The sequence below is a fragment of the Temnothorax longispinosus genome, chromosome 8, assembly GCF_030848805.1.
Source record: "Temnothorax longispinosus isolate EJ_2023e chromosome 8, Tlon_JGU_v1, whole genome shotgun sequence".
Taxonomy (NCBI): Eukaryota; Metazoa; Arthropoda; class Insecta; order Hymenoptera; family Formicidae; genus Temnothorax; species Temnothorax longispinosus.
In genome coordinates, this window is record NC_092365.1 from 21,040,014 (window position 1) to 21,061,486 (window position 21,473).

General features: G+C 39.9%; 1 protein-coding gene across 2 annotated transcripts in view; it reads right to left on the reverse strand.

Moving 5' to 3' along the window:
* LOC139817775 (CD151 antigen) overlaps nt 1-21,473 on the reverse strand; it is a 108,179-nt gene that overhangs the window by 68,556 nt on the left and 18,150 nt on the right. For both annotated transcript variants that reach the window (XM_071786076.1, XM_071786075.1), the window contains exon 2: nt 10,357-10,449. The gene's annotated coding sequence lies outside the window, so the exon portion shown is untranslated. The remainder of the gene's footprint in view (nt 1-10,356; nt 10,450-21,473) is intronic.

Genomic DNA, 21,473 nt, shown 5'->3' on the forward strand with positions numbered 1-21,473 from the left:
CGATGCACATTAGCATTTTCCGCGTCGTTCACCGCAGACCGCTAATTTGCTGCCATCAGTAAGATTGGACGTAATTAACATCCGGGGTGTTCCGTGTTAACATCACGGCCGACGCAACGTTGGGCCGATTAATTGAACATGTAACCACACTAATATGAGAATAATTGTAGATTTAAGTATATTTTTTTTCTTCTTTGTATTATAATCGTGCTAATCGAACGAGAGTAAAGCTGAAAGTCAGGTGCAGATTCTATCCGTAGACGCAAGCCGGTATTTTATTGATGCCTCCAGCTTCTCAGTGCATTAATCATACGAGCGAAAGGCAGCTTCTCGGCGAATCCGCTGAAATCAGATTACTTTTCGTCTCGCGCTTCATGCGCGCGAGCACGAATGCGCTTAGGGAACGCGCGCGACGAGCGACGTCGTCGAAAGAAATAAAAGAGAGAAAATGGCCGGAAAGGGGGATGGAGGCGGGTAAGTCAGGAAGGGCTGCTATGCGCATTGAATGCGGCGTATATATCCACCTGTGCGACGGTACTTCTCCACGGTATTCTCATGAATACGGTGGTTTAAGAGCTTCACGGCAGTCTTGGAGAGGCGAAGGGGGGCCGAAGGGGGCGGGAGGCGGGAGAGGCGTCATCTCGTTTGGAACCCGCGGGATTATTTTCTTAGCGTTTATTCCGGCCCGTTGCGAGGTTGGGTTGTCTTTATCTCCTCGTTTCCGCGAGAGTGGGTCAAACTTGAGACATCTCTCTCTCTTGATTTTCTTCTTCTCTCCGGTTTCGGAGGCTAACCCCGGCGGAATGGCAACGTTCGGGACTTTGCATACGACGCACCGACCGCGTCTCTTGAAGAGTCTGATGGATTCGACGATTTAAGGCTTTTTAAGGTGAATGCGAAAACGGAGTCTCGCTGAACGCTGCTTTTAATTATCACGATATTTTAATGCCATTGCCCGCGAGATTACTTGTGGCCTGATCTCGGTTTTATGCTAAAACAGTTTAGCGATGTTAAAAGGAAATTGAAACCATCGACGTTGATTTATTTTAATTTTACAATTAGACTTTGTTGTTCTGGATTCGCCGTTACTCCGGAATTTAAGTTATATTGAAATATTTTCGTCGATACAGCGTGTACGTCGATAACGCATATATACGCACGCTTGCCCGACAATGGGATCACGCGCGGGCCACGCTTCCGCATACCTGCATCGCTTTCGAACTCGAAATTTCGCGTGTTGTGCGACGATCACAATCCGGCGAGCTCAGTTCAAGATCGACGGACCTCTGATCTATAAACAATTAAAAGATTTTTCTGCTCTTTCTACTTATCAATTGTTTGTAATTAGAGTCTTGTATTTGCGGTATTCATCCCCGCGCAAATAGTACTTTGCCAAGTTTCGAGTTAGGTAAGATCCTTCTTGTCGATACGTCCACGAGCGTAGTAGTTCCCGCCGAGAACTTTATGTTGACGCGACCACTAGGGAACACGCTCGCACAAAGCGCTTCCGCGCGGGATCGATGCGATGGGAGAAGCGGAGTGTGTGTGTGTGTGTGTGTGTGTGTGTGTGTGTGTGTGTGTGTGTGTGTGTGCGTGTGCGCGCGAGAGACCGCGAGCTCGCGCTTCAGATCGCACGAAACATCGTCGGTTTGACACGGTTCGATGCGATTTCACAGAGTGGCGCCTTGTGCACGCGTAACTTGCGCATTGTGCGGGTGCAACGGCGCGCCCCACGCCCAGTGGTAGGTATGTACATTGTATGCAGCCGCGGGGGTTACATCGAATCCGCGTTTCAGCGCGCTGGCTTATTACTAGTTGCGGCACACGATAATGCAGCCGAACCCGCGCGTCGCAGTCGCGAACGACGGAACGCCCCGTGCAAACCTCTCGAAAGCGAAGTAATTTCCAACTCTTAAACTGCGAAAGCACGTCCGATCGATTCCAATCTCTATCGCAAAAGACGACTTACATTACCGTTGAAAAGCGGTCACGCGCGCCAAAAGCGGAGTCATTATACGCGCGGTGACGCGAAGGAAAACGACTTCTCTCCTTTTTTTTTTGCTACCGCACGGTAGCGAATCTTCAACTCTTCTGTGTCGCTCGCATTGCACGAGCGTGGTTTTTCCCCCCTTTTTATGATTACGGGAACCGTGAAAAAGTTCACCGCTCTGACGGGTGAGAAGAGAGAAGCACAGAGAAAGAGAGAAAGAGATCTTAGCTATTATTATTATGTATCTCATTTTTAAATAGATATTTTCTCTTGGGCTATTCCGACTACGTAATTCTGGAAAAGGAAAAAGATAAAGGATATACTGACACTTTAGCTAATGTTATATCTGGATATACACGTATAATACGCGCGCTTTGTTTTGTAGCATTGCGAATAAAAATTTAATTATTTTAGCTTAATTCTCTCGCGGCTCATCGCGTATGTATTTCGGGACAGCGCGACAAGACAGTTAATTAAAGCAGAGAGATAATCCTGTTACTTTATTCTCTATTTTCGATCATTAAATATTAATATGGCGATTTGACGCGCCACAAATTTTCATTGTATTATAAATAGACCAGTTGAAACGCATGAGTTCACGAAGCCAATTCGCGATATAAAATTACGGTAACCGCCGCAATTGTGTTAGCTGCTCGGGAATAATTTCTCCTCAACGGTTTATGGTACACGAAATCGCTCGAAGCAATCCTCGCGCGCGCCCTGCTCTCTCGGATGAGGTCTTTTTCTACTTATTTATAACTAAGTCTCGGCTTGATTATGCAATCTGCTTTGTGCAATCGGGGAACACTTCTGCCACGCACGGAAATGCATTACCCTTTCCACGGTTTCTACAGCCGTATAAAGCTGCCGGTGAGATTTCGAGCGAGGAATTCAACGGTGAATTCGCTCGCGTCGTGAAAAATGCAAACGCGCGAAAGTGAAAGAAAAAAAAGGGAAAGAAAGGAAAGGCGGCGGGGGGAAAGGAACCGGAGCGGTACCTTCCTCGGGGGTAAGAGAAAAACCGGAGAAATAGTTTGAACTTCGAATTACCTGCCGGATATACGCGAGGTTTGCTAGATTACGAGCATTCGTAAGCCGCGCGCTACACTTTACGCGAAAGGTGGAATTTCAAGGAAAGGAGCGGCAACTCTCTGTCGAATGGAATTCTCATTATTTACGAACTCGCCGGTTCATCTTCTCGCCGGGAAGTATATCAAAGTCGTATTTCTCCGGGAGTCAATACCGGCGTGGACGCAGCATTCATAAACTTCATAACTTGCTTTAATAAAGCGTATACGCCGTATACGGTAGCCGAGGCAGCTGTTGCGCGGATCAAATGAAAATTGAGAGACAAGAATAAAGAGTATCATTTCTGCATCGGGCTTTTTCCAGATGTTTCAACGTATACCATTGTTACGAAAAGTTTCGATTTATAGTCTACGGTCTCCGTTTCGTTTTGTTACGGCTTCGCCATTTCTACGGAAATAAACTATGCGAAAACGACAAATACTCGTTAAATTCATTAATTAACTCGCCGTCATTCTCTAGTTTACTCGCTATCAAATTAGTTCGCCGCAATCAAATTAGCAATCGAAAACTTCGTTCAGGCACGCAATTACCGAGCTAGAAACCCGGGTATTTGCAATTCGTCTTTGTCTAATGGTAAGACTTTGTCGACGCTAACTATGTATAGGTTATAAACAGCAATGCCTTCAAGTATACTTGGTGAGATGATTGGGACGGACAGCAAAGAACGCTGCAAAGTGCAATGGCAAGAAGGGTAACCGCAAAAACTATGGAGCTGCAGTAACAAGCTAGGGAAGAAAATGAAAGAAGCGAGAGGAAGTCCCTTTGGGGGAACATCTGACTTAGACCCACTTTCTCTCTCTTGTATGATTAATTTTCCTGTTCGCAACCGGTTATTTTATCATCAAGCAAAATTGTGATAGATTATGGAGCGCCAATTTTGTTCATGGTTTTTTCACGTAAAAAAAATGTGGTTGATGAAATGTCTGTGAAGTTGGCCCCCCTTTTTCAAAATTCGGAAATTTTTATTTGAGTTCTGGATTCCCCAGAAAGAGTTCTAGAGTTCTCTGTAGTTTTTAAAGAGAGTTCCGTCATTTAAAGTGGTGAAAACACCATTTAAAAAATGGGGGGGCTAACTTCACGGCGCCCCCCATTTTTGAAAAAATAAATTTTTTATGGTAGTTCCGGATAGATTTCGATGAGTTCTAGAGTTTCCTATAGGTTTTAAAAAGAGTTCCGTTCAAATAAGCCCAAAAATCAATGTCAAAGTTAAACAAAAAATTTCCACTTTTTTTAAAAAATTAATTTTTTATGGTAGATTCAGAAAGATTTCGACGAGTACTAGAGTTCCCTATAGGTTTTATAACGCTCCGACCAATATTTCAAAAGTTACAGGCCCTCAAAGTACCGCACCTCGAAAATATTCCAAGTCCCGAGGGGTAATTTTTTTTTTCGGAAATTGGCAGTTCTCGCTGGAGTTCTGGTGGCCCCCCGAGGAGTTCTATCGAAAACTATAAGGGTCCGAAACGCTCCGACCAATATTTTAAAATTTACAGCCCCTCAAAGTACCGCAACTCGAAAATATTTTAAGTCCCGAGGGGTAATTTTTTTTTTCGGAAATCGGCAGTTCTCGCTGGAGTTCTGGTGGCCCACCGAAGAGTTCTATCGAAAACTATTAGGGTCCGAAGCGCTCCGACCAATATATCAAAAGTTACAGCCCTTCAAAGTACCGCGCTTAAAATAAAAAATTATTTTACCGGAGTTCTCGCGGGAGTTCTGGTGGCCCCCCGAGGAGTTCTATCGAAAACTATAAGGGTCCGAAACGCTCCGACCAATATTTTAAAATTTACAGCCCCTCAAAGTACCGCAACTCGAAAATATTCTAAGTCCCGAGGAGTAATTTTTTTTTTTTCGGAAATCGGCAGTTCTCGCTGGAGTTCTGGTGGCGGCCCCCCGAAGAGTTCTATCGAAAACTATTAGGGTCCGAAGCGCTCCGACCGCCGAATTAGATGCTCTTTCAATTTAGCAAGAATTTTAACTTAAACGTCGATCGCGCCACTAGCTTGAAGATCAAGAATAAAGTCACGTTAAAAAGTTCAAATTCCTGCTAAACTGAACGCGAGCACTTTATTCGGTGGTTAATATCTTAATATTACATTAATAGACAAGTATTTTGACACTAAAAACAAAACAGATATTAATATTTTACTATGAATTGTCTTTATCAGACTAGGAGATGGTTGATTTTTATGGTAGAACAATATTTGAAAAATATTATAACACATTTTCGGTTTACCTTAGTGATTTCTCAGAGGATCTAATTATTACGTAATTCTAAAACGTCCGTTTTGTTCAATTTATATATTCAGTATTTATAAACTCTCCCCCTTCCCTTATGTATGCAATTTTCAAACGCTTTAAGCATCTAATTAGCACCTAATTTTGTAATATGTTAGAATTTATTTAGCGCTGGTAGGAGGTTAATTTAATAGAGGTTTTATTAATTATTTGGTGATTTAAACGTGAAAGAATATGGCTAAAATTTCGCTGTCAGCGATGCACGGTAAGATTGTAGCTTGCACAATATGTACATAGGTATATTCTATTTTCCCAGAAAATACATACGACGTATACATATTTCTCTTGGTCCCAAGGCGATTTTCTGCCTTTTTCGATACGGTTGATCGTGTAAGTTTCCGGGGGAAATCGAGGGAAAAAATTATGAAAATACGCGATGCGCAAAGGCAAAAGGGAATACATTCTCAACCTAGCTTAATCGACGTGCATTATCGCGCGAACTGTTTGCGCGGCCATAAATGGTCACGCTGGCGTATGCTGGCGGATATGGTTTCTCAACAGTTTCTCAAACCATTAGGTGAAAGGTCCTCTTCCGTCTCGATCTCGATCTCCCTTTTCATTAGGTTTGATTAAGGCCGATAATCCTCTCGACAACCCACGCGATATAATATACACCTTCAGTTTTTTTCGCTCTCTGTCATTCATCCTTGTTGCCGCGCATGAAATGTGAAAAACAACCCCATTAAGGCCTGATTCTTCCTGAAACGTCACAAGGTTCCGGATCCTTTGTGCTCTACTTAAACGGAATAACGGGTTGAACCGTCTCTCGTTAAGCGGTATATATATATATATATATATATATATATATATATATATATATATATATACATATACCCGGCGACTTGAAAGCCCTTGTTGAAAAAGAGACCGCAACGGCACACGCCACGCCGCCTTTGGAATTTCCAAAGATTCTTACAAGCGCAAATTCCAAGGAAATCTTGTAAGATTTTGCGCAAACCATGCGTAAAACTTATAAATTATATTTCAAGGAAATAATGGTTTGGCGAGAGAGAAACGCGATATCTTTAATATATATTCTTTCCAGCAAGTGCCGGAATTATAACATAATCGTTCGCTTCTTTCAAATTCTCTGCACTCAATATGTCTCTAATGTGCTCGTTTATAATGCTGTGTGGGATCAATATTATATGTTTATCGTTCTCGCGCGCTATTTTCCGCGCTGCGGGTGCTGTGCGGATAACTAATTGGCCGAAATAACAGTTGCGAGCTGCGTTATATCTGCGGAGGGCCATTCGGGACTCGCCTTGGCGCGCTTCCACCGTGGAAATCGATTCGCGAAGTGATTTATCGATTGAATTCTAATTTCCGGGCCTGCATAACTTTTATCTGCGCCACAGCGTAACGAACGGATCGGACGATGTAGAAGGCGCGTCGCGAATATTATTGTCGCGCGACCGGCGTGGCATTTTTTACGACACTACGCGCCGATTCATCCGCGAAATTTTCGGACAAAAAATGGCTTTTGCGTTGTTACGCGCGGCAGCTTTTGACGTCGGACATGCCGGCCGATTTGCTGCAAAGAGCGCCGTGACGCTAAATATTTGTTAAAAGCGACGAATAAAATTGTCGCGTAAATCCTAAATTTTCCACAGATGGTACCGGAATCGCGCATAACAACTATATGTATGGGATAGTTTTCTGGGAATTCTATATTGAGGCAAGCTTCACAGTCGACAAAGGCATGCGTTGTCGCAATTTTTTCTGCCACATTTTTCGTATGCCTTCCACGCGAGCAGACTTGTGATCCTTTTTTTTTTTTTTATTCCATTTCCGATATCGTTCGAACAAAAGCGATATTTTTCTCTATTTCCCCGCAACGTCATAGCGAAACACAAAGAGTGGCAGTTCTGGAATTCGTTTTCAATTTGCGGACGTCAACGGTCAAATTGGACGTAAAACTTCGCAATTGATTCGTTCTTTGTCTACGGTGAATCTGATTTTATCGAAAATACGGTTCACTTGCAATATTCGTTCCCTTCTGGTAAATTTTGTGCATAATTTTATACATAGAGATAAAAATGAAATATGTTCATAAATTCTGTGACAAAATCGTAGTCGCTAAAATTTATTAATTAATTATAATTTCATAATAATTCACGAAGACGTTAATATTATTCAAAATGTCTTCCACTTCTATCAATTATCTATGTACGTACCTCAGTACATCTCAATGGCCGCGAAAGACGATATGAGATGTTGACCAAGAGAAGGACAAGCACACAACAAACTCACCGAGCGCGCCGGTTTCTGTCGATGTGCGCTCTCCGTCTCCGTCAACATAGGTGCACTTGCACACGCACAGATCTCACATAGACCTCCGTCCGCTACCGCTAAATTATAGACCGGCATGCGCATATTTTCTTCCATGCATATTGCATATGGATAACGAGGGGCATCACCGCCACCGCTGTCGCTGTCGCCGTCGCCCTCGTCGAGCGTCGTTTCACGGAAGCAGCTATACCGCGACGCGTAATATGTCACGATTCGCACGAGCTCTCGCACGTGTACGGAACTGTGCCACACTCTCTGTCTCTCTTTCCTCCCTCTCTTGACATCGGACTGTTCCCAGTATTCGGATAATTGCACGAGAGAGAGAGAGAGATTTTCCTCTAGCCGCATTTCAGGCTCCCACTTCTCTTCAAGTCAAATCATCGTATCTCCAAGAAAATTCTCCGCCTCCGTTCTTTCTATCTATACGCCGCGGTAGGTCGTATTTGCCAAGCAACCTCGGTCTTTCTTGCGGAAACGCGAGATCAATTTCTAAGCGCAAGTTGCATTTAGAGTACCTTGAAATCGAAATCAGGCCCGAATGAATACGATTGTTCTTCATGTTCGACGGAGATTGGAATGTAATTTAATCTCATCGCCTTTGGACTGTTCATTGTAAAGAAAGCTTCTGTATCTATTTCATTTTTTTTTCATGAACTTTCTCGGAGTAATAAAGAGTGATGAAATGAAAATAGTATAGGTATTTCTGTTTACTGATTACGCGCGATTACGATTTGTCGCCTCTTGATATCTTTTATTTATGACTTTCATGACTCAGAGTGTTAGCGTATCTCGTGATAAAAAAAGATAAAGAAGCTAGTTTAAGTAGTAAGTAATATAGATATTAAGGTCGTTTTATATGAATGGATTCATCAACATGTCTGTGAAGTTGGCCCCCCTTTTTCAAAATTCGGAAATTTTTATTAGAGTTCTGGATTCCCCAGAAAGAGTTCTAGAGTTCTCTGTAGTTTTTAAAGAGAGTTCCGTCATTTAAAGTGGTGAAAACACCATTTTAAAAATGGGGGGGCTAACTTCACGGCGCCCCCCATTTTTGAAAAAATAAATTTTTTATGGTAGTTCCGGATAGATTTCGATGAGTTCTAGAGTTCCCTATAGGTTTTAAAAAGAATTCCGTTCAAATAAGCCCAAAAATCAATGTCAAAGTTAAACAAAAAATTTCCACTTTTTAAAAAAAATCAATTTTTTATGGTAGATTCAGAAAGATTTCGACGAGTACTAGAGTTCCCTATAGGTTTTATAACGCTCCGACCAATATTTCAAAAGTTACAGGCTCTCAAAGTACCGCACCTCGAAAATATTCTAAGTCCCGAGAGGTAATTTTTTTTTCGGAAATTGGAAGTTCTCGCTGGAGTTCTGGTGGCCCCCCGAGGAGTTCTATCGAAAACTATTAGGGTCCGAAACGCTCCGACTAATATTTCAAAAGTTACAGCCTCTCAAAGTACCGCAACTCGAAAATATTCTAAGTCCCGAGGGGTAATTTTTTTTTCGGAAATCGGCAGTTCTCGCTGGAGTTCTGGTGGCCCCCCGAAGAGTTCTATCGAAAACTATTAAGGTCCAAAGCGCTCCGACCAATATTTCAAAGTTACAGCCTCTCAAAGTACCGCAACTCGAAAATATTCTAAGTCCCGAGGGGTAATTTTATTTTTCGGAAATCGGCAGTTCTCGCTGGAGTTCTGGTGGCCCCCCGAAGAGTTCTATCGAAAACTATTAGGGTCCGAAACGCTCCGACAAATATTTTAAAATTTACCCTCGGGACTTAGAATATTTTCGAGTTGCGGTACTTTGAGGGGCTGTAAATTTTAAAATATTGGTCGGAGCGTTTCGGACCCTAATAGTTTTAAATATTGGTTCGGACCCTTATAGTTTTCGATAGAACTCCTCGGGGGGCCACCAGAACTCCCGCGAGAACTCCGGTAAAATAATTTTTTATTTTAAGCGCGGTACTTTGAAGGGCTGTAACTTTTGATATATTGGTCGGGTTTTAATATCTTAACAGTACATTAAAAATTGAATATTTTAATACTAAATATACGTAGGAGCTTTTAATACAACTTCACTCTTGTAAACTGATTGTGCGGTCGACGTTAAGTTCAAATTTCTGCAAAGTGGAACGAGCACCTAATTTAATGATTGTTAAGTCAGTCCCTCCTCCCAATATCTATATAATTTTCTGCCAAACACATATAGGTATTCACAAATACCTATAGTACCAAACTTGAGTACCTAATAATTGTGCAATGTTAAAATTTATTTAGCGCTGATAGGAGGAACGCTAACTTAATAAGAGTTCAATAAAATACAGAAGAGAAATTATTATTATTATTTGTGATTACTATCACAATATCAAAGATATTTTCTTGCGAGTGGAACATTGTCGGAGAGCAAGTATATTAGATTAATCGATGGGTTCTTGACATCACTGCAAGTCCAAGTATGTTATTAACTACTGAAGCTCTTCTTGTACATTTCTTGCCGTTTTAAATCACGCAATTTAACACGGTTGAACGTATTAACTTTTAATTTAATACGATTAAATGTGTTAATTTAACCCGCAACAAAACATGTAAAACGAGCTTCAGTCAAATGTGTCATTTTTTAAACGTTTATGCGTGTAGAAATAACACACTTGGATTTACAGTGATACAAAACATGGTTGTATTTTGTTCACTCACCCTGCGTCATTGGCGAACAACGTCCGGTTGATCCTCGACGCACATGTCTATTTTAAAGTCCTCGAAGCTATCTACTCCACGCAGTTATTCGATCTGCAACAAAAATTTTAATTGTATTTACCCGATGAATCATCGAGCGCGCAGAATGGTACGTACTTTTGAGTTAACCATTCGCCAATGGCTGCGCCATGTGAAATTTTATCTACAAAGTCAATAACATCGATACATGGGAGAAATCCGATATTTGATGACGTTCGAACGTGCTCCTTGTATCAAACGCTTTTAAACGCCAGTGTGTTGTGCGAGTAAATTAATCACGTCGCGTATATTTTTATTCGCGTCAACGCGTTGAATTTATCGTGGGGAAAAAGTTAAAGTGAACGAGGCGTATCGCGATCTTGTTAAGCGGAATATCGAAGCGCGGTTAATAGCAACTAATCTCTTTTTACTTAAATATACAAGTTATTCAAGAAGGATGTATCCTTAAAATTAAATAAAGAGATGGGAGTATAATGCTTGTAAATAGGGTGATTTACCGCGTTTACTTACATACCGTGCTCATTATACAAATGCCGGGAATTAGCGAGATAACGTGAAGATTACGACGTTAAAAATAGACGTTTCTCGATACCGGTGGTACGTTAACACAGGCAGTAAACCACTCTTTACCCATATCGTTCTGCATCGCGAAAGGGAAGCGAGTTATAAATGATGCCCGGAACGTTAACTCGTTGCTGGATGCGCCATGCAAACGCGATTTACGGACATTTACGGCAAATAAGCCACGACCTACTAATATAGGCCGACTGCACGGACATAACGTTAAAACGGCTTTTGAAAAGGAAGAACCAAATATCCGGATGTATTACGCGCGAAATGTTTCTCCGCGAAAGATCCAAGCTTGTCTTCGTTTGCAAATAAAAAACGAAACTTAATAAAATTTCAACTAAACTAAAAGAAAACTAATAAGAACAATAATAAAAAGAAAAATAATAAAAACATTTATATAATAATCCGTCTTTCTTTACAGTTTTACTAGGATCGATCGCGAAACTTCTTCCGCGAAAAGTTAAACAAATTTTCCACTTCGTTTCGGCGAATCTATTTGTAGACATTTTATGAAATGGGTTTCAAAAAGTACAGGGGCTTCTTCAACAACGGTTTAATATCTATATTTTCACGAAACTATGCTGCTGCATAATTTCACATTGTGTAACGGATTGTTTTTCTTCGGACGGATATCACGTCGTGTTCGAAGGACACCACCGCGTTGCACTTTGCATTTTTCAGCGAGTCATACGGAGTCTCATATGCTGCCGCGCGGCAGCGCAACAGAAGCAGCGGGAGCATCAGCTGCGACCTGCGACTGCAAATCCCCGACACCGGTGTATCATCCGGGATGCAGAAGGAATAGAGACGACGCCGCGACATTGCGACAGGCCAAGGCATCGCCCGATGCCGCATGGCTAATGGATACGTTGACGTAAATCCGACCGCGTGTATACGTGTGTAGCGACGCGTACATACGCTCGCCAGCCGCACGCTCGCTTCGCCCTGTCTCTGTCTCGCGTATCTCGACCTGTCCACGTTGCATTAATTCAGAGTTGCGTCCTCGCAACGCGTTCTCGGCGAGATGTGTCAGCTGTTGTCACGTGTAATGAGCGATTGACCGAAAGTTGTCCCCCAAAGTTTCCAGTTCGAGAGGCAAATGATTGACAATCCCATTTGTTCGGCGCGGTAGAGCCTGCAGACGTGAATTGTAATATACGCGTTGGTGACGGTGTTACCGAATTTTTAAATATTGTTCGCTGAACTATGCAGATTATCTTTCCGCTTTTTTAAACAGATAAAAGATGGATACTTTCGCTTCGAAATAAAGATTTGCGAGTAAAATTTATTCTTTTAATAAGGTAAACAAAAGTGTCTTGTTAGCTTTTGTGGCTTCGTGTTAAAACTTTTATTGTGTGATTTTTTTACACGTCGTGTGTTCAAGTAACGACGCTTTTAATATGTCTACGAGAAAACATGTAACAGCGAGTGATGAATATTAAAAGCATTTCCGCGGGGCACGACAAGACTGACACGCGCATCTCAGTTAGAGATCTTTTCCACGATTCTCGATAGACTATTACTTCCGGTCATTGGTTCTTGCACTGGTTTAATTGACAACGCATCGATCGGAATTGCATCGTGAATCAGCGGATCGAGTGTACGAATAGAATAGAGAATAGAGAGCCATTAAACAGAAAAATTTGCTCGTTTGTTTGATCGTGGCGTACGATTTTTCCGTTCATGATGAAAACCCTTTTCGAGGAATCGAAAATATTCGTTAATTGGATGTTGCTAATGACGACGGGATGAGAAAGAGAGAGAGAGAGAGAGAGAGAGAGAGAGAGATCCAGGCAAAAGCGCGTAAATATTCGATACAATCAACGCTTCGTTTTCGATTCAGCGATTTTAAGCGTTCCTCAGTACGAAACTTATTTTTTTTTTCATATGGTGTATTCGATTTTAATTATGAAAAGACTGTCATGAACAATATCCAATTTGCAGAAAAAAGGAGACGAGGAATTAAGAGGTCGATGCTTGAATATATAAATATATTCAAGCATCGACCTTAATTTCTCCTCTCTTCTTATATATGTATATATATGTATATATATATGTATATATATATATATATATATAATCTCTTTGTAATATGATTATTAAAAGAACATGGTCGTGGATTCACCTTCCTTCATCATCCGATTATGATATTCGTTTGTAACACACAGGTAATTAATTTGTAACATAATCAGATTAAGTATTAGCATGAGATGAAAAATGAGAGATGAAAAACCTGATCTTTTCTCGCGTTTTTTTTTCACAAGAAATCCGTTTATGCATGCTATTTTGCTAAAACGAAATAGGAGAACGCCATTTATTTTCAATTCTTCATAAAGTTATATTTGCATCTTGCTGTTTATTATACTAGAATGACGAAATAATTTCATTCTATGTGTAAACATATGTATGCATAAACTTTTCAATTTATGAAGACCTTACAAAATAGTAAAATTAGTAATTATTTTCTCGAGTTCTAAATTATACTTTGTATTCCTTTGCGTCTTCAATTTACAGAAAAAACATTTAACTGTTTTGCTTCTAGAGATTCACTCTGTATAAATTTGTAGAAAATCTTCTAAAAATATTACACCCATTACCCTGATGATGTCAATTAACTATAATTACATCGTTATTTAGTTATCACGATTATCGTTGTTCATTCATGTCGAAACATCGTGGCGGGAGGTTTGTCTACGAACGGATGGCGATCCTCCTCCGCTAGGAATCGTACGCCTAGGCTCTCAGGTATTTATACCTGCTGGGAAATAAAACCTGTCGAGATTCTTCTGAAAGGACAGAATTACGTGGCCGGGCGAACCTGGCGTGCCGGTGGGTCTCATAATATTCAGGTAGTAGTGAAGGGCAAAGGGAGAAAAGGAGTCAGGGTTCCTATCCTGCTTTAAGTATAATCCCCTTGCCTGGCGAACGCGGGCGCGAGAAATCACCGAGTCGTAGCAATGCACGTTGCTTTTCTCCATCCGTATATTAAATGCGACATCTGAGCGACGCAAAGCTCGCAGAGAGAAACCGCAATAATTCATATACCGAACTCTGTAAAATAATTTGTCCGATGGCATCAGTATGAGTACATACGAACAATTTAATTAGCACAAACGTAAAGGTCATTAATTTGAATAAGGTATTACTCAGAATTCGCCAAACTTTTTACGCAAGACGTATCTTGAAAAAGTCTTTGTAATCTGATTTATGAACACTACTTTGTGATACAAACATAAATCTCTCATACATCATACTTATAATAATCTACAAATTAAAAAGAAATTATAAGTTTTGAGTGACGATTTTTAAAGGTTATAATAATATTTGTATATCTTTTGATTGACTTAATATCTCATATAGCGACGTAACGAGCATAAATCATTATTTTTTTTACCGAGATGAGTAATGGACGGTTATTGCTTTTATTCACCGATGTTAATTGCGATGTAAGGTCGTAGCTAAATCATATTTCACACAAAGTGCCACGGAGACGTGTCCTGCGATGAGCAAGAATCACCTGTTACGCCTCCTAAATCCGCGGGGAATTTCTTTCCGACCGTTCGGATTCTTTCGTAGACGTTACTCGCATCTCCGCCTCCGGGGTGTTCGTACCTTGAAACTCGAATTTTTCACTCGAAACGTTATTTCCCCGCATATATATATATATATATATATATATATATATATATATATATATATATGTACGTAGTCTCGCACACACGTGCTATTCGTTACGGCCGCGGCACTCCGTTCTTTCATGGAAATGGTTTTAACCTCGGAGAAGTACTAGATGTCTTCTGTTAGGCGTCCCAATCGTGGGAACGACCTCATGGCACGGTTATGCTAAACTGCATAGCTATCTCTTTTTAATAGCTCAATCGCCCTGTAATTTTCTAATTTAAACTATTAATTATTATTCTACATTTATTTTTCTTTTATTACACAAATCACGAAGTTTCTTTCTATATCCAATCTCAAAATATATAGAAGCATCTGTTTTGCTCTCTTAAATTGAGCTGTAATAATTTGACATGATATAATAAATTGCCCGTTTTTATGAAACTAATTAAATATAAGGTAGTCAATAACTATAAATAATTTATTCTATGTATTATTATTTATATATATATTGTTTATTACTTTGTTGGAAGTTATAGAATTTGGAATAAAGAAATTTCACACACAGACGTTATAATACTAATAGCTATAAATATCTGCTTTCTATTAAATTGTGAATATTTTGCTGCTAATTAAGTAGTCTCTGTGTGTATAATTCTGTTACTATAGATCTTGGTAAGAAGATGTTTTACAACATTTTATATCACAGACTACTTTTCTTCAGATCTACACAAGCGTATTACTTTTTATGGAAAAATATTCTTAATGCGAAAGGCACTCCGTCGGCATAAGAAACATGAAAATATCACATTAAAAAGCGTGATCACGTACAAGCTACTAATACTTTTATTTTGAAATCGACACTTCTATCAGGCAATTTTCCGTCGGCATCGTCTGACACGTTCTATCCTCTTATCGCGTGTAGAAAGTATTAAGATATATAAGCGAAACGTCTCTTAAAAGTGACGCCCACATATACGTGTACGATCACATTACGATCAAATACTTTTTAAGATTTCTAGTAATTTTTTTTCTATTTATGTATAGAGAAAACGTAATTGATTTTCTCTCCAAAAATTTAAACTTTAAGATTTTTATTTAACGTATGACGTATAACAGCACTATAAATTAAATGCTTTGCCAATCCATATAGTTTCCGATTTTATTGGCATGACGTACGACGTACCTACGTGACATCGACATTTTACAGGATATAGGAATTTAAGTGGTGTTATTAATCGTAGTGTTATACGGGCTATTGTTTTGGTACACGGCTATGGCGTCAACCTTCTGTTAAGCTGTTTATAGTCGCTAAAGCGTATTAAGACACATGGCAGGAAACTATATCTCGTCTTTTGAGCGTGAAGTTACCTCGGTTACGCCAACTTCTGGTTCCGGTGCAAACTTGCCACCGGTCGTTGAGCTTCATTAGCTCGACCGCATACGTTAAATCCTAATTAGCCTCATTTACTCCGGCCTCGTCGATTAAGATCGCACGCCTCCGCCTTACAGTAAAGGCTGCGCACAACTTCGTCACGAAAGATCGAAATGCATTTGCCGCGCCAAAATGATTAATTGTTTCTCGTTTGTACACCTTCGAACATTTAGCTTTTTAATAGTTACGTGTAAATAACTGTAATTATAAGTCAAATTTCAATTTAATCTTATACCTTTTAGTCGCAAGACTGATGTAATTTGCCTTGAACTTTCTTGCTATTTATCGTTACTGACTCGCTAGTGATTTTCCGGTATTTAATTATTGTAGTCGGTCTGTGGGTTCAAAGTAACAGTAATTGCGTCGACAAGAATCTGTCGTTGTTGTCGCATTAACCACGCCCGGAAATTGAACAACCATTACTAGTACGTTGGAAAATTAATTTTCTATTACAACTATTTTAATCGCTCCACCTTTCCTTCTTCATTTATCTTGTATCAAAGCAAAATAAATGAGAAAATGTTATCAGCACGGGGATATAACATGTACATATGTAAATACGTAGCTTCGTAGATAAATACGTAACTGTAGATAAATTTATCGAGTTGTGTTCAGCACGTCCCCTACGGCTTTGTTGGTTCTTGTTTCGCGAGTCCAGACAAGTTGATCATGAAGAGAAACATCGGGGACCAATTGCTAGTCGTTCCTTATGTAGAAATCACGAGAGAGAACGAGTAGCGACTATAATAATACATCGTGAGTCACGATGTGAATCGTGACACAAGCCCCAATATCGCAATGTACGGCGAGCCCTTCGTTGATCTTGCAATCCTTTACTTACTCTCCTTTAAACATCTCCTATTTCCGTATAGAACTGACATCTGAAACGGCGAAAAATATCAAATATCACCTTAACGCATACGAGTTATAATTTCGCTTATATAAATGTGAAGTATCAACATAAGTGTCAACATAATAATGGAGCTAGAGACGGTAGTTTGAAAGAAATATTAAATTGCGAAGGAAATATTAAAAACATATAAATTACTGGACTGCACACATCGCCACAACCAAGCCGAGAACTATAAACCGGTTTGCTGTTATTTTTGTATTACTCGCAGACGGCGAGCGATGCTAAATTAATTAAACCATCCGTATAGCGATTGAAAAAAATTACCGCGTCGTCGTAATGCACGACCACCGCGTGGCTGTCGCGCAAGCACGTACTCGCACTCGATGCCGGTCGTAATTAAGAATTCTCCGACGAATCAATTAAGCTCTGTCGAGGTAAACGATATATTTTACTAGACGCCGTACCTCACGTTTAATGGCATGTGCGTGCTAATGACAGCTCCTTAATGCAGTATAATGCACAATAGGCATCACTTATCCACATGCATATAGCCAGAGGATCCCGATTCTCAATGGGCCACGATTCGGGACTGAGCTTCACCAATGCCATTTCCATTTTGCTAATCACGGTCGTCGCGTCGGTGCCGCCGCGCACGTAACGGACGCGAGGTCTCTAATCCGCTCGTCCCACTTCTCAAATGAATCGTATCCCTTTGCTCTTATTCAATGAAAGGGTCGCGCCTCGACAAAGTGGCTCCGATTGCCTCAATCACGCTCCCGAGCGTATCTCACGCGCTCTCGTACTCTCGCACTCGCGATCTCCGCGGCGGATCCGTGAATTCATGAATGTTATCGTCAGCTCTGTCTCTCCGATCATTGATTCAGCCGATTGGGCATCCGCGAAGATTATACGGGCTCCTCGTACAACTGGACACGTTGAGTCTCGGTAGGTTAGTCCGATCCGGATTGATCGCTTTATTGTGCTGCTGTGATAGACGTCGTTATGAATAGCATGCACGATGAATTGCGAGTATGATGTAATGCGGGCAGGAATTTAATCAAATTCGTCTCATGAGAGGCAAATAACGTTAAATTTTTTATAAACTCTGTTTGCAACTCAAATAATTTGTTAATACTCGGATTTAATTAAATATTTGTACAACGATTATATCATAACATATAATTTTGTCAATTCATGAAAGAATTAAGAAAGAAAAAACATAATTTATCGTAATTTACAAAATTTATTATTAAACTAGTATACTGGGAGCTCTTCATTAATGCTTTAAACAAACACGTCATAATTCATCGCATTAATGTTATATGAAATTAAAATAGTCGCGTGTAAGAGGAAAGTTTATTTACTCATTACACAACAAATTCAAGATTATTTGTCGCAAAGATATGTATTTTTAAGCGGTTCTCGAAGTTACATTTTAGGTGTGAATATCCTTGGGACTGATGTCGCCAAAGCGTTCCGATGTTAATAGAATATTTGCTATCCACTGGTGTGCACCGGCTGGCGATGGTGGATATTAGCTATGTAAGTGGATTGCACCCCCGGGTCTGCTTGTGCTACCCCACTGAAATTTCCCCCGCTCGAGGCGGGTCGAAATCCCACATAACGCAGTTATCTCCCTGCTATTGGCCGGCCAAATTACGGCGAAGTGTCCGCCGCATTGTTAGACAACGTAAGCGTCGTCAGTGTAGCCTCCTTTTCTGAATTGACCTCGGTTATGACTTCGCAGACCAGCGCTGAATATGTTCGTGATAAGCGCCCGCCGCGCCGCGCCTGCCGCCGCGCCGTTTCGGAGCGACTGCCGCGCGATCAGTTTGGTTATTAATTAAACGTCGTGTCTCTTGAGGAGAGAGAGAAATACAGAATGAAACGACGTGGACGATAATAGTTAGAAAAATTTAATATCGAAAGTTTGCTCGCGTGATTAGGACACGGTAGGTCTGATTACCGGTTTTAATAGATGCTGTTAGAGGGAAACGTATCTTAAGTGGTAACGATAACTGCGGCAAAGAATTGAATGGGAAAATGTCGACTGATAAAGAGCCACGGGCAATAGCATTCAAGCGAGAGACACCCCGTCCTCGACGGATATCCGCGTTTACTTCGTTAAGTGAAATTGTCTTCGAATTTCCTGTCGAATAGAAGGGCAATCAGACGGTTTAGAAACACAGAAACCTTAATTCCCGTAACGTAAAGAGAACAATATATAATGTCTTTCCGCTAGATTTAACTTTATTTTGAGCGAATACAATAGTATTCGTAATCTAAATTAAAATATCTACATCAACAAATTTCTTTTTTTATTAAATTCTTCGTTATATAACCAAGATTACAGTCTTTTTGATTAATTGGTTGTGTCTTTATTTTGCGGTCTCTCTTTCTTTCTCTTTCCCTCGTGTTCGTCTCTATTTTTTATAATCTTATAATCCCACAATGCGTCGTGTCCTAAACGAGTTTGCATTCGGAGAATCAAATGAATAATAAAATGTAATCGGATTTTATGTTCTTCATGCAGTGGAGAGAGCGTTAACTCAGAATCCATCAGACATGCTCGCTGGTCGATAGTGGCACTCGCTTTGCCGGCGCAAAATGAGAGAATTTCATTGGTTAAAAGCTGTAGAAACGCGGCACACAGGGTGGCGACGATACGTATCGTCGTCGTCGGGCGTCGCGGAAAAATTGGAGCCAGTCCACGAAAGTTTCTCCCACCGTGAAACGATCGGCGACTCGTTTGTGCTGGTTTCGAAATTGCTCTGGGAATTTTGCTGAAGAAACACAATAGAAATCGTCATTCGGCGAGTCGAGCTTTGGCTAAGATCTTCAAACCGCTCCGCCATTCACTGGAAACGGTACTTCCTGATAAATTACATTACCGTGAAAATTTTCGTTAAACGGATATACATTAGATTGAAAAAAAATTAGATTTTGATGCACCAAAGATCGAAAGATACGTAGTACATATAATTAAGAAATATATTGCATATATATAAATTAATAGCAATAAATTAGAAGGTGCCGTAAAATAAATCTGGTTAGAGTCTATAAATGTGATTTAGGTTTGCGTTTTCCTTTAAAGTACTTCCTTTACCTTCCCTTTATCTTTCGAAGCTTGCTTGCACGGCAAGTAAATAGCTGATTGATTAAAATGACCGTCGATCTGCTGCCGAATCCATGCTGTGCTTCCGCCCGTTTCTCTCCGAAACTATGTGTACGCTCAGCCGCTAACAGGGAAACTGCATTTCCGCGCAGCCGGCGGTCGAAACGATGAAAACTTTATTACTCGCTACGGACGACGATAAAACGGATCTGGCTGCGGCCTGCAGTACACCGCTCTGCGAAAGATCCGGTAGATTTCCGGATCGTGATGAATCGATGGAAAGTGAATACCCGACACCGCGCGCGGGATATCTAATATTTGGATAACGTGTAGACTTTTGTCGATGTAACTGAATGAAGCGGTTGGAAAAGTAAGTGCGGATTATCGATGGATTCTGATTCTCCTCTTTTCGTTCCCGCAAAAGACTTTCAAGACTGTTTCAGCATTTGTAAATTTCCGTGTTTTAATTAATATAATTGTCAAATTAATATAATTTGTTGGAAATCATATTTCCTTGGCAATACGCACATTTATATTTCGCTCTTTTATTCGCGATGTAATTCTCGTGATGCGACGGATAACCATTGAGCGGTGAGTGCTGTCACTCATAAACAGCCTGATACGAACGACCTCGGAGACCGTTTATTTTGATTTACGCCCATTTTTGAAATACCTCAAATACCAAATTAAGTATATCCTACCAGTTTCGCTGTATCGCTCGAGAATCGTACCGATCCTATCGCGGCTCTTGTATATTCGCTTATCACGAATAAAAGTTCGTCGTTCTAATTCTAAAGGCTTTTCGTTTTTTTAATCCTTATCAATTAAAAAGTGCCTTCATAGATTAAAAAATAATAATAAATAGCACATATATAAAATATGATGTATGTCGTAAATTCTATAATTTGAGATCGTATAATAAAATTTTGAAAAAATATGAGTTGAAACGAAAAATAATTAGCGAAAAATATTTATTATTGAAAATTAGGTCTTAAATTATGTTTTCTCGAAGAAAAAATTAATTTTAAATTTATTAAAGATATATGCAATTTCTAGAACGCTTTATATATTTTTGAGTTTCTTTTGACGACTGTCATGATCACAGAAAAAAAGATGTATCAAATTAACACTAAGTATACTTGTATATACGCAAGAATATATAATCTTGAAATAAGATTATATTGCATTAAACTAAATAAAACTTGCTTGAATGAAGTCATTTATATAGTTAAACGAAGTTTTATTTTATATGGTTCAATCAAGAAAAAAAAGTTGAAATTCTTATAAGAAAATTATATATTCTTGCATATATATAAGTATATCAGGGTTGATTTGACACTTCTTTTTTTCTGTGATGTATGCATGCATTTGGCTGCATAAAATGTAAAATAATTTGGCATGAAACAGATATTTAAAAAAGTTAATGAGAAGGAAACATTGTACAGGTATATAACATACGTCAAAAGAGACATTTTCAACATTGCTCG